Here is a 13,781-nt window from a genome sequence, read left to right as displayed (position 1 = left end):
AAATAATATTTTATGTTTTACAAGGATAATGATTACTTAAGGATACATATCAAACATATTAAAATGGTTGCCGATGGAAGGGAAAGAGATGTTAATGAGAGTCACAGACGAAGGGGGAAAAAAGGAAGTGGTCTCACATGGATCACTGATGATAATGTGCTATGAACTGAGCTTATAATTAACAAGTCTTCACATCTGAGATCTAAAAAGTAGGAAGGCCCATATAGGTCATAATTGTTAATTTTCAAGGAGTCCAGGAGGATTTTCAGATTACTATATATCATGATTCCTGAACTTAGAGGATGAGAAATACTACTCTAAATAGAGTTAGAATGAAGAGCATTCCAGGAAGAAGGCATAGCAGGTACAGGGACATAGAATAATGAGTGTCCATGGCATTTGAGAGTGGAAAGGGGAGGACAATAATGAGAGATGAATTCAGAAAGGTCAGCTGGTGCCAAAATGTAAAAGTATTATGTTCGCGCTACAGGTAAAAATGATTTTTAAGACAGTACTGTAGAGTGGTTAAAAATCTCAGATTTGAATCCAAAAGCCTTGGATTTGAATCTGAACGATACCACACGGCAGGTATATGACCTTGGGCAAGTTATTTAATCTCAATGAGACTCAGTTTCTCATTGTAAAAATGTAAATAATATTTATTTCAGTGAGTTGTGAGAAGTGAGAATATGCACATAAATCTCTAAGCACAGTACCTAGCATGTAGTAAACATTTAGGACATGAGAGTTATCATTATTATTATTATTTTTGGGGGGATCATCATCATTGTCATCATCATGCTTTATTATTTGAACCAGAGAATTACCTGTATTATAGAAAGATCATTCTGGTAATAATATGAGTTGACTTGGAAGGAGTGAGACTTAGAGCAGATAAATCTGACAAAAGTGAGTTGCAGTAGTTGAGGTGAGAGATGATTAGGATCTAAGTGTTGCTAAAGAGCAGTGCTTCAGGAAGTAAAGTTCATGAGTCTTTCCTATACCTCTTATGCATCACTTCAAATCCTCTTAGCTATAGCTATCATGACCAATTCCGTGCAGTTTCGACCACCTTCACACAGGTGCAACTTGATAGTGCCTCATTTCAGGCATGTAATTTACCTCTCACTTTCTGTCCAAGGACTTCTCTGATTACACTTCTTGGGATCCTGTGGGCACCTGCTTAGGTATTTCCACATCGTAACCCAGAAATGCCCAGAGAGGTTTAAGCTTTTTGAGGCAACCATAAACAATGAGAACAGGAATGGACAAATAAATGTTTCTCCCTTTCTTCCCTTAGATGGATAGTCCTGAGATACCTTTCAAATAACTCCTCAGACAATCTCACGGGATCTAGCACATGGTTGTCCAGAACAGTAGCTAACTACATAGCCCCATTTGTATTGGCTTCTTCCTCTTTCCTTGTTTTAACCCATGTTGTCCCTTACTTTTGCCCTCTGGGATCATGCTCTGAAATAATCAGGTAAGCCTTTGTCTTAGGCTCTGCCTCAAGGCAACCCAGGCTAAGAATCGTGTTGAGTAAAATGGTCTTAGAAAGCAGAACTTTAGGAAGGAACTGCACCACCTACTGAGGACTTCATTGCTGTTGATAAGTGGTTTAGTGATACCTCTGACCTGCCCGGCTTCACATTTACTAAGAATCTCACCTGTGGTTGATTGGGATGAGGTGCAGGTGAAAGGGGCGTGTTGGCTATCTATACAGTGGCTGTGGCACTTGAAGAGTATGGGGCAATGATTATTAAGAGGATTGTGGAAGGAGCTCACTTTTTATTAACACCGTAAGACTTGAAGAAAAAAGGAAAAGGACAAACTCCTGTCAGCAAATCAACAACTTTAACTAAGCTGTGAAAGCAAGAGGGCCTCCTCTGTGACAGCATTTCAGAAGACTCTCAACACCTGAAATAACAGAGCAGTTTGTGCTGAAGATCGGGCCTACGTTCTCATCAGAAGGGTAGCATTGCTTCAAAGCCTCAACAAATCTCTTAAGTCAGTCCCTGATAGGAAGAAGTGGGGCCCTAAGTCTGGGATAAAGACACTTAGATGACTAAGCATGAGAATTTTGAACCCCTGGATTCTAAGATGACTCTTGTCCTTTTTAAGGACACCCCTTATTGCTCCAGGCTCATAATACTGATAGCAAGGTTTAGGTCTCAGGATAGTCCAGGAGGGGAAATATCCTTCCTGCTCCAAGAGAAAACAAATTACACACCAAAAGAATTATAGGACTTGGCTAATACGTCCCAACAAAAACCAAAGGAGTGTATCTTGAGAGAGCTAGAGCAAGGGAGTGGAATATTAGACTAAATAGGTGAGAATTTATTGACATGGAGGCACTCGCCCAAGACAGATTTAGCATTCTGGCAAGAGCACACTTGGAGCTGGTCCTAATATCCTGCTGGGGGTGGCTCTTTAGAAGCTTGAATGCAAGGAACTATCAACACATCAATACAGCTTCTAGCAGTTAGTAAGTGGTTATGGCTCTGTAGAAAGTAAGGACCAAAACCATTTTGTCTTTAGCGGAAAAGACATCAGTACCCATTTACTGTCTTGCCCCAAGGCTATTTTATTTAGCTCTCCTGCTCTTTCACTGTATAGTCTGCAGTGACCTGGATCTCTTAACATTCTACAGAACATCACAGTAGTCAGAACATCATACTAACTGGATCTGGCGAGCAGGAGTGATAAATACTCCCCAAAGCCCTAGTAATACATATGTAGGCCGTGTAAACTCATGAAAATTTAAGACACTACCTTGTTGGTGAAGTGTTTAGGGATCCAATGGTTTGTGGCATCCCTTAAAAGTTAAAGAAAAAGTTGTTTCACCTTGCACCAGGAAAGCAAGCAAAAGAATCTATGCTTGGTGGACCTCTTTCAGTTATGAGAGCAGCATATGCCACTTTGGGAATACTGCTTTATCCACTTATTATCTAGGAAAGCTCCTACTTTTGAGTGAGACTAAGAGCAAGAGAGGGACCTGCTACAGAGGTCCAAGCAACTGTATGCTCTGTAGCAAGTCTAAGCAAGAGAGCAAGCTGTCCTGCCACTTGGGTCATATGACTCGGTAGATGTGATATGCCAGAGGTATCCATGGTAGGTAAAACCACTGTATGGTGTCTCTTGCAAGCTCCAAAAGGAGAGTTGCCACGTTTCTAGCGTTCTAGACCAGGTGTTGGAAAACCGTGGCCCATGGGTCAAATTTAGCTTGGTTTTGTTGTTGCTGTTCTTTGGTTTTGGTTTTGGTTTGTTTGGATGACTTAAGGTTTTTAAACCTAAGTGACTTGGAGGGTGGTAATGCCATTAGAAGATACCATAATGCAGTAGAAGCATGTTTGCTACTGAAAATATTTAATTTTAAATATTTGGGACTTCCCTGGTGGCGCAGTGGTTAAGAATCCATCTGCCAATGCAGGGGACACGGGTTCAAGCCCTGATCCAGGAAGATCCCACATGCCTCAAAGCAACTAAGCCCGTGCACCACACTACTGAGCCTGCGCTCTAGAGCCCACGAGCCACAACTGCTGAAGCCCGCGCACCTAGAGCCCGTGCTCCGCAACAAGAGAAGCCACCGCAATGAGAAGCCCACGCACCGCAACGAAGAGCAGCCGCGCTCGCAGCAACTAGAGAAAGCCCGCGTGCAGCAATGAAGACCCAACACAGCCAAAAATAAATAAATTTATTTTAAAAAATAAATAAATTTATTTTAAAAAATAAATAAATAAATAAATAAATAAATATTTGGGTATGTCTTTGTGATGCCCAGTGCATAGGATATCATGCTGACCTAGATATCGAGTAAAAGCTGGATCTTGCATTCAGCAAACATATATTGAAATTCTACTACGTGCAAACCAGTTCTGGTTCAATGCCATGTTCTTAAAGATAACTGACACCATGAATGAACTAAGACTGAGAAATGGGGAGAAGATAGGCAACGTATCAATAGAAGGAGAAGTAAATAATTAAACACCTATTCTACGCATGGCTTTATGTTTAGCTCTGCTATGAAGGTAACAGAGATGAAATGGTCATTGTATTTACTTCAATGTACTCATCTAATAGAGGTGATGTTTTTCTATAACAGAGTTGGGAGTGAGAAATATTCTTAAAAGAAGTAGAAATGGGAGCTCCAAGGAGAGAGGAAGCCATTACTTGCAGCTAAGATAATAGGATGGAGGAGATGCTGTCTGAGCTGGACTCTGGATACATAACACTGAGTCATGCAATAACGAGACCATGGGGCAGAACATTGTAAACAGAGGAAACGGCAGAGGCACAGAAATGGGAGAGCATGATTTGGAGAAGCTGGTAGTTAGGGTCTTTGGTTGCAAAGATCATATTACCTTAAGAGATAAAGATTTCCTCCAAGGCTATGTGGGAAAATAAAGAAGACAGGAATCTCAATCATGTAGGACTGAGGCCTTGTGGGGGATTAAATTCCATCTGGGAACTGGAAGGTTACACTAGATCCCAGGCAGCTCAAGGGAACAGGTATTTTGTGTGGATCCCTTTCTAAGGGTGAGCCACTGTGTAGGGACGCTCTTTCTGCATCCGTTGCTCCTGCTCCTACGACTTCTCATTTTGCTTCTGCGTACTCAAGGCGTCTGTCTACTCCTGCATTCTGCTGTGTCATAACTTCTGGTTACAGCCTTTTCTCTGTGTGTCTTTCATCTTCTGACCCTGCCATTAACTAATTGCCTGTCTGGGTCTCAAATTCAATCTTTGCAAGAGAAAATTTGATTGATCTGGTTAATTATTATCATTCCTATTGAACATCTCTCTTGGGCAGTTGGACAGACTATGAATAGACTGGTCAATTAGATGTGGCAAAGTTGACAGAGCCCAGTGGCATAGGACAAGGTGACCTCAGAGCAGTGGGAATAGAAGGCACTGCTCCAAAACTGGGAATATCAAGTGAAGCAACTTGGCCTGATCCTAGGTATAGCAAAGAGAAATAAACCTGAGACAAGACAATGATGGCCATAAGTGCCAGGATGAGTCATTTAGATTTATTTGACTAGGCCAGTTGTTCTCAACCTTATCAGACCTCTTTTTGTAATGTCCTCTATGCTATTCTTCAATGAGGTCTATAGATACTATAGTCTAAATACACATATTTTTAAAGAATCAATATAGTGCTTTAACTATAATACAAGGAAGAAATAAAAGAAAAGTGAGGGGGCTTCCTTGGTGGCACAGTGGTTGAGAATCCATCTGCTAATGCAGGGGACACGGGTTCAAGCCCTGATCCAGGAAGATCCCACATGCCTCAAAGCAACTAAGCCCATGCACCACAACTACTAAGCCCGCGCGCCTGGAGCCCGTGCTCCGCAACAAGAGAAGCCCCCGCAGTGAGAAGCCCGCGCACCACAAGGAAGAGTGGCCCCCGCTCGCCACAACTAGAGAAAGCCCACGCACAGCAATGGGGACACAACACAGCCACAAATAAAAATAACTAAAATAAATTATTTAAAAAAAAGGAAAGTGATTTACAATAAAATAATCTGTATTTTAATATGCAGTTGCTCATGACAGCTACACTAGAAGTCATAAAGCAGTAGTCAGATGCTTGCAACAATACAAAAGCACAAAATTATACAAGTTCTGGCTACAATTCAGACCGATATAAGTGTGTTGTGTTGGTGACTCAGACGCCATCAACAATATTGGAATCAGTAATGGTAATTTTTTGAAATGGTGTCGTCAAACCCTAGCATAGTGTCCAGTACTCAGTTAGATTTAGTGTTTTTTGAGATGAATAAAAAACTTTTCGAAAGCAAAAGAGATCCATTCAAGATTTTTAAAAGAGAAGTACCAGGATCAGAATAATCTTCAGGAAGATTTAAGACCCTAAAAGATAATAAGCTTCAAGGTCTGGGTTGTTTTCATATTTGGCTCATCTCCCACTCCTACCCCAGTGCTTGTAAGTAGTGGGTACTGAATACATGATTTTGAATTGAATTGATTTGAATCAAAGAACTTCTCCAGCAAAGTGCCCACGGGGCCCTTTGGTATAACATTAGCTTTGGGCAGAGCTCCAGAAAAGCAGCGTTGGTGGAAGAGATTCCCTTACCACAGGGCCCAAAGTTAGTCCTATCTCTATTTCATATGTGCAGGATTCTGAAGTCTGAAATAGAATGTTCTAAGTACAGCTCTATTGCAAAGAAAGCTACATTCTGTCAGATCATCTCAAGATTCACTAGCAACAAGCGCAAGGACCAACAATCACAAAAGTCTTTAACAAAAAATCCATTCTATGTAGCTGGCACACAATGTGTTTCAAACTTCGGTTGCCTGTTTGAGGAATGTCTTCATTACCAAGCATAGTGCCTGGCACATAATAGCCACTTAACGAATATATGTTGAATGGATGAATGAATAGCAGCAGCTGAAAACAGTGCCTAAGATAGAAAAATGGAAAATCAAAATTCTAGTGTATGTTACACCAGAACCACATCCGGGACTCCATTAGCTTTCAGTTTGAAGAAGCATCTAACAGACTGACTCAAAAGCAAGCATTCAGGCTACACATCCAAAACAAAACAACAATGAAAAAGTTAGTAATATATGTGCATGGTGACAAAGTAGTGCAGAAGAGTCTAAGATGAAAAGTAACAGCTTTTTTTTTTAAAATAAATTTATTTATTTTTAATTTATTTTTGGCTGTGTTGGGTCTTCGTTGCTGGGCGCAGGCTTTCTCTAGTTGCGGTGAGCGGGGGCTACTCTTTGTCGTGGTGCGCAGGCTTCTCATTGCGGTGGCTTCTCTTGTTGCGGAGCATGGGCTCTAGGCCTGCGGGCTTCAAGAGTTGTGGCATGTGGGCTCTGTAGTTGTGGCTCACGGGATCTAGAGCCTCGGTAGTTGTGGCGCACGGGCTTAGTTGCTCCGTGGCAATCCTGGAGCAGGGCTCAAACCCATGTCCCCTACATTGGCGCACCTAGAGCCTGTGCCCCACAAGAGAAGCCACCAAAATGAGAAGCCCGTGCACCACAATGAAGAGTAGCCCCTGCTCACCACAACTAGAGAAAGCCCTCATGCAGCAACGAAGACCCAATGCAGCCATAAATAAATAAATAAATAAAAAGTAATTGTGCTTTCTGGTTTAGGGACTGTAATTAGGTGTCATTTCCCATCCCCCACCCCCCAGCAATTCCTATAGTATCATTTTTAATTAAAAAATAAATTTGAGCAAAAACGATAAAGCATTATTTTACTAAAATGGGTCTGGCCTCACTATTGTAGAAGTGGGGAGAAACAGGAGAAAGCCCTTGGGATCACGTTTATCAGGGATCTCTAGAAAGTTCCCTCTGCCACACTCCCATCTTGTTGAAACTTTGCCTCAGAAACCAAGGTTTATTTTCTCTTGAAATTCTGGAAGTTTTGCTCTTGCATTAAAAAAAAAAAAAATGTGAGTTTTGTTTTCATTATTATTTACTAAATTTGGGAACTGAGTCAGGCAAACCAATTCTGGTCCTGGGCAAGTCCCTTTGATCTTCAAAATCCACTCAGTCTTTGGGACACACAGTCTGTGTCCTTTCACAGGTCAGGAGCTTCCACTAAAACCTGCATAGAGCTTCTGTTGCTTGGGGCGACTTCAAGATGTCAAATTTCGGTCTCAGATTCCAGTCCCGGGGCGGGATATTGGAAAACCTGCGCCTCATCTCTTCTGGGCGGTGGTGCCGGGATGGCCTGGGATCCGCAGGCGCAGCCCTCGGCGCAGGCTGCCCGGACGCGGCGCGCGGGAGCCGAAGGCGTGGGGCCGCTGCAGTCGCGCGTCCGCCCTCCACACGGGCCTCCGCGGGCATGGACTGCGCTGACTCAGCCCTTCCGGTCAGTGGTGGCTCCCCACTGCCCCGCACGTGCGGCCGCCGAGCGTCACGGCTCACAATGCAGAGCCGCCGGCGGCCGGCGCTCTCCGCGCTGACCGCGTTCCGGCCCCGCCGTGACTAAGCCGCTTCCGCCTCGGGGTCCGCTCAGCTCCTGCAGCCGCCGCCGTCGCCGCCACGCGCCTTCTTCCGCCCGCAGCCGTTGGGCTCTAAGGTCCCGACAGGGCTTGGCAGCTGGATAAAGCATCCCTGAACTCCAGTGCCCTCTGCAAGGCTCTTCTCAGTGAATTGAGGAGCTGAGACCTTCAGGTCGGGAAAACGGCCCTCACCGTGCAGTGCAGAGAGTGGGTGACTGGGGTTGAGGCAGCGGAGGCCTCGGCAACCCCACGACCTGCGTTGGAAGCTCAGCATTGCCGCTTGCTTGCCGGGTGTGCGACCCCTAGAGAGCTGCTCAATCTGGCCAAATCTCATTTTAAACATGGGCAAAATGGGGATGAGTCCATACCCACCTTGGTGGTGTTGGCCAAGCCTAGTAAATAGCGGGAACTCAGCAAATCTGACTTTTTGTTATTATTTCTTTAGAAATTACCTTTTGGATGTAGTTCTCTCTCTCCATGCCACCGCAACCATCTTGCACTTCTTAACATCTCAGTGCAGGGTCACCGCGGGGGACTTCCTAACTCGTTTTGCCACATTCCCATCCGACTCTCACACAATGACCTGGCACATTTTTAAGGCACACTACGTTTTTCAAGCAGATTGCCCTGCTTCAAGAAAATGGAACACCTCCCTGTTGTTTTCTGGTTTGCGTAGAAAGTCCCTTTCCTGGTATTTAAGCACTAGAGTGTAGCCTGGCTCACCCGAACCCTCATCCCTCCTGTAAATATTTATGCTTACTCTTCATCCTACACTGTGGCTCATAGATTCCAGCCCTCTCAGAGCTGGGAGGGCGTGTATACTAAGAAATAAGTGCTCTCATCTAAGTGCAAACAAGAAAGGAAGCAACTGAGTGAGTAGAGGGGGATGAGAAAAGGTTTCACGGAGGAAGTAACATATGGGGGGGGGTGTGTGGTAAGGGCAGTGGCTCGGTGGAGTTTGCCAGCACTGTGATAGATAATATATATATCAGTGTCCTGGTTGGTGTAGAACCCGGACGTCAAGTTGGGCTCTGCACTGTTGTGACAGAATGCTTGAAACACCTAGTCCCTTCCCTTGATTTTCTTGGGTCCAGAAGTACTATGGAAAGTAAAATTTGAGTTTTAAAATGAACATCACCTGATGAAACACAGGCTGTGGGAAGTAATAATGGATTCCTTAAGGGAAAAACCCCCTACTGAGGAAGGAGTTCCCATAGAGGGTAGAATCAGCCACAGGGCCTGAATGTTAGAGAAGGGTGTTTATGAAGATTTTATAAAGCTGTATTTGAACCTGCTCCCCACTCAGTCCTAGGAAGGAGAAGGCTATGTACTAAAACGGAAACAGCCGACTCACCAGGAGCCCAGGTACCCTTCTGGATGGCTGGCTGAAAGAACTGAATTGTTAGGAACTCAGCTGTGAGATCCCCAATGAAAACAGCTTTGCATGAGAAAGGGACAGGCATTTGCCTACTGACCAGAGAGAGAAGGGCAGCGCAGATCTGCAAGTTGGCAGAGACAGACTTGAGATGGCAGTAGCAGAGAGAGTGGATGCTCCAAGGGACCTCTGCGTTCTAGGACACCTCCGTGACACTTTGCAGATAGCCCAGGTAGCATTGATTGAGTACTTGGAGAGAAGACAAGGGAGCAAAGAGGTGGCAAGAGGAGCAGTTTACACAGGGACTGCGATTACAGTTGATCTTAAGTTCTTTCTTTTGATGTTTCTGAATTAAAATTTCCATCATGAACATGTTTTACTTTTAGTATCAGAAAAGGAAACAGGGGACTTCACTGGTGGTCCAGGGGTAAAAAAATCTGCCTTCCAATGCAGGGGACGTGGGTTCAATCCCTGCTCGGGAAACTAAGAATCCCACATGCCACAGGGCAAATTAGCCCAGGTGCCACAACTACTGAGCCCGCCCGCCTCAAGTAGAGAGCCTGCGTGCCACAAACTACAGAGCCCACGCGCTCTGGAGCCTGCGCATCACAACTAGAGAGAGAAAACCTGCAGGCCACAACTAGAGAGAAGGCTGTGCACCACTAGAGAGAAGCCCACACGCTGCAATGAAAGATCCCACATGCTGCAACAAAGATCCCACGTGCCGCAACTAAGAACAGATGCAGCCAAAAATAAAAAATCAAATCAATCAATCAATAAAATATTTTAAAAAAAGAAAAGGCAACCTTTTTTTAAAGTCATTGCATTGGTACAGATGAAGCAAAATGGGCTTTCTTATTCACTAGAATTTTACAAGAAAGGAGTCATAGTTCACTTTTTGACTCTGAAAATTATACATATTGATCATAATGTAAACATTGATTATTAATGTAAGTTAAAATTATGATTTAAGTACTCTGGGAGGATGGGGAAGTAGTGGAGTTGGGTGTGCGGTGTATTTGTAAGAGTGCTACATCCTCATCTACCACAACAGGAAGGCAATAGAGCATGTTTAACACAGATACATCAGGAAATAACAGCATAAACACTTTTTTTTTTAATATATGGAGGTAAATACCTGAAGCAACATGAAAAGTGGAAAATGGTTGTCTTTGGGCTGTGAAGAGGAGTGAGGCAGAAGACTACTGTTTTTCACTATACGTTGTCTACTGGTATTGAAGTATTGAAATATTTTTCAATGTGTCAAGGAATATTTCCAGTGAAATATTTTTAAACTTCATTCTTTTTTTTTTGTTTTTAATCCAAAATGTGTTTATTGGGATGGTTTCCCATTCATCTTGATTCCAGGGGCTTTTAGTGCTGCCTCCGTCTGAGGGAGCATCCTTCTGTAAGCCTTGCTTTTCCTCCTGTAAGCTGGCAGAGGACAGTAGAGCAGCCAACACACAAAACTACTGTTTGTGCATGGCTAAAGACGGTGGTGATTTTATAGCATCGTGGGCATTTCACATCCATGAAATAGGAATTGGGGCTCTGCACCAGGCGCTTCTTCTTGTGTTTCCTCTTCTCCTTTTCTGGAGAGGGATGAAGGAGATACTTTGCAAGAGGCATGTTCTCGTGGGGAGGTCATCACGGTCAGAAAGGTCTTCATTCATTTTCAATGTGGTAAAAATAAAAGCATACAAACTCATCCCAGTAATTTCATTTCTATTTGTATATCCTAAGGTGATAAATACAGATATGGGCAGAGATTTACATACAATAGTCTTTGCAGGATTATTTATTTAAAAACTGGCAACAATATAAATGTCTAACATAATACAATAATTTAAAAAGATCATGGTGCATTCATATGATGATTTTTTAAATCACATTTTTGAGAATTATTTAATTTCATAGTAAAATGCTAATTTTAAATGAGTGAAAATAAAATGCAAAAGCATATATATTCATAGTAAACAGACTGGAAGAATGTTTATGGTATTTATCTCTGGGAATTAGGATTACAGAGTTTTGCTTTGTTTTTGTTTTAATTACAGAATTTATTTATTTATTTATTTTTCGCTGCTTTGGGTCTTAGTTGTGGCACACGGGATCTTTTCATTGCGGCGAGCGGGCTTCTCTTTAGTCGTGGCACGCAGGCTCAGTAGTTGGGCTTAGTTGCCCTGCGGCATGTGGGATCTTAGTTCCCAGACCAGGTATCGAAACCCACGTCCCTTGCATTGGAAGGTGGATTCGTAACCACTGGACCACCAGGGAAGTCCCCAGGATTATAGCGTTAAGAGTGTGCCTGTTGGGTTTGAAACCTACTGAGACCCTGTGGGGCTCCTGGGCATGGAGACCTTTTGTCCCCCGCTTCTTGTAGGCAAGATTCCAGCCTCCGTGACCTTCCCTGAGTTCGAAAGGGCGGATTCGAACATTTGCTAATCAAGGGAGCGCAGCCAAGAAACCGCCTGAGGCAAGATTAAAGGGACCAGAGAGGCTCATCAAGATTAGGAGACTGGGGCTTCCCTGGTAGCGCAGTGGTTGAGGGTCTGCCTGCCAATGCAGGGGACACGGGTGCGAGCCCTGGTCTGGGAAGATCCCACGTGCCGCGGAGCAACTAGGCCCATGAGCCACAACTACTGAGCCTGCGCGTCTGGAGCCTGTGCTCCGCAACAACAGAGGCCGCGATAGTGAGGGGCCCGCGCACCGAGATGAAGAGTGGCCCCCGCTTGCCACAACTCTAGAAAGCCCTCGCACAGAAACGAAGACCCACACAGCCAAAAATAAATATAAAAATAAATAAATAAATTATAAAAAAAAAAAAAAGATTAGGAGACTGACCACCTGAGATGAGAGTAAGCAAGCTCTGCTCACACCCTAATCTTGTCAGAGACCCCACCTTTGAACCACTGTTATAAAACCCCTCATCAAATCCTCCCGGGTTGGGACACATAGTTTTTCCGAGGCAGGAGCCCACTGTATCCCCCTTTGCTTGGGAAAGCAATAAAGCTATCCTTTTCTACTTCACCCAAAACTCTGTCTCCAAGATTTGATCCGGCACCGGTGTACAGAGAGGCCAAGCTTTCCGTAACAGGTTCTGTAGGAAGCAAATGCTAAGTTGAAGTTCAAAGTGAAAAAAGTTTGTTGAGAAGTTACACATACGAAAAGAAAGGGGAGGAAGCAGGATTGGGTAGATGGAGTGGTTAGATGTGGTACAAAATCTCTGCCGCCCAACAGGGAGCTCTGGAGCAAAGGTTGCCTTATTGGAGGTGTCCTGTGATCGGTGGAAACAGCTAGGCCTTTGTACCACCACCTTCCACAATCATTGGTTGGAGCCACTCTGAGAAGAGAGTGACCTTGGCTGGAAAGGTAAGGATGACCAAGAGGTTAGCAGCTGAAGGCTATCACACTCCCTGCAGCTGGGCAGTAAGTCCTTTCTTGAGGGGGAGTCTGACTAGTGCATCTCTCTATCTGCAGCAAAGGGTGATTTTTCAAAATGCCTATTTTGTATATTTTTTTGTAATCTCCTGATTTTGACACCGAATATGCCATATTTTATAATAAAAATGTTAAAATAGTAAGTAGACTCCAAATAAAAGTTCAGAAGGGATGTCCTAAAGTACATTTGCTTTAGAGCATTGATTTTTTTTTCTTTGTTTTGGTCAGCTATTTTGTCTGTTCAGAGGTCATGACTGTCCATTTTTGGCTTATAGGCTATGTTCCAAATAGGTGAGGTTACCAGAACTGAGTTAGAGTACCTCATCTGTGTAATGAGGAAATTTTATCTCACTATAATTGTGAAAATTATATTATAACTCTTGATTGCTTGGTTCTCTAATTCACTCAACAAACATCTGTTATGCATCTACTTGTTAAACTACTGTAGTAGGCACTGGGTGTAGAAATTAATGAGATGTTGATCACACACTTATAAATCTCATAGTTTAGTAGATGAAATAAGTCATGCACTTAATAATGTGTTAAAAATGTACATGCCCTTAGCACAGGGAGATCAGCTCGGTGCTTTGTGACCATCTAGAGGGATGGGATGGGGAGGGTGGGAGGGAGGGAGATGCAAGAGGGAAGAGAAATGGGAACATATTGTATATGTATAACTGATTCACTTTGTTATAAAGCAGAAGCTAACACACCATTGTAAGGCAATTATACTTCAATAAAGATGTTAAAAAAAAAAAAAAAAATGTACATGCCCTTAGAGTTTCAGTTTTGAAAGATGAAAAGAGTTCTGGAGATTGGTTGCACATTATGAATGCACTTAACACTACTGAACCATACAGTTAAAAAAAGGTTAAGATGGTAAATTTTATGTTTTGTGTATTTAACCACAATTAAACATTTTTTAAACTATACATACCCTGTGACTTAGCAATTACACTTCTAGATATGTATCCCAAAGAAACTCT

At 43.2% G+C, this 13,781-nt stretch overlaps 1 pseudogene across 1 annotated transcript; it reads right to left on the bottom strand.

The window, feature by feature from the left end:
- Positions 1-8,054: 8,054 nt before the first annotated feature.
- On the bottom strand, positions 8,055-13,350 carry LOC309668374 (small ribosomal subunit protein eS27 pseudogene; annotated as a pseudogene). The gene has a single exon. The product of its transcript is annotated as a small ribosomal subunit protein eS27 pseudogene (transcript).
- Positions 13,351-13,781: the final 431 nt, after the last annotated feature.

This window comes from Balaenoptera physalus (assembly GCF_965194825.1).
Source record: "Balaenoptera physalus genome assembly, chromosome: 10".
NCBI lineage: Eukaryota > Metazoa > Chordata > Mammalia > Artiodactyla > Balaenopteridae > Balaenoptera > Balaenoptera physalus.
The sequence above is the reverse complement of the archived record's forward strand: the minus strand, read 5'-3'. Positions and strand labels throughout refer to the sequence as shown.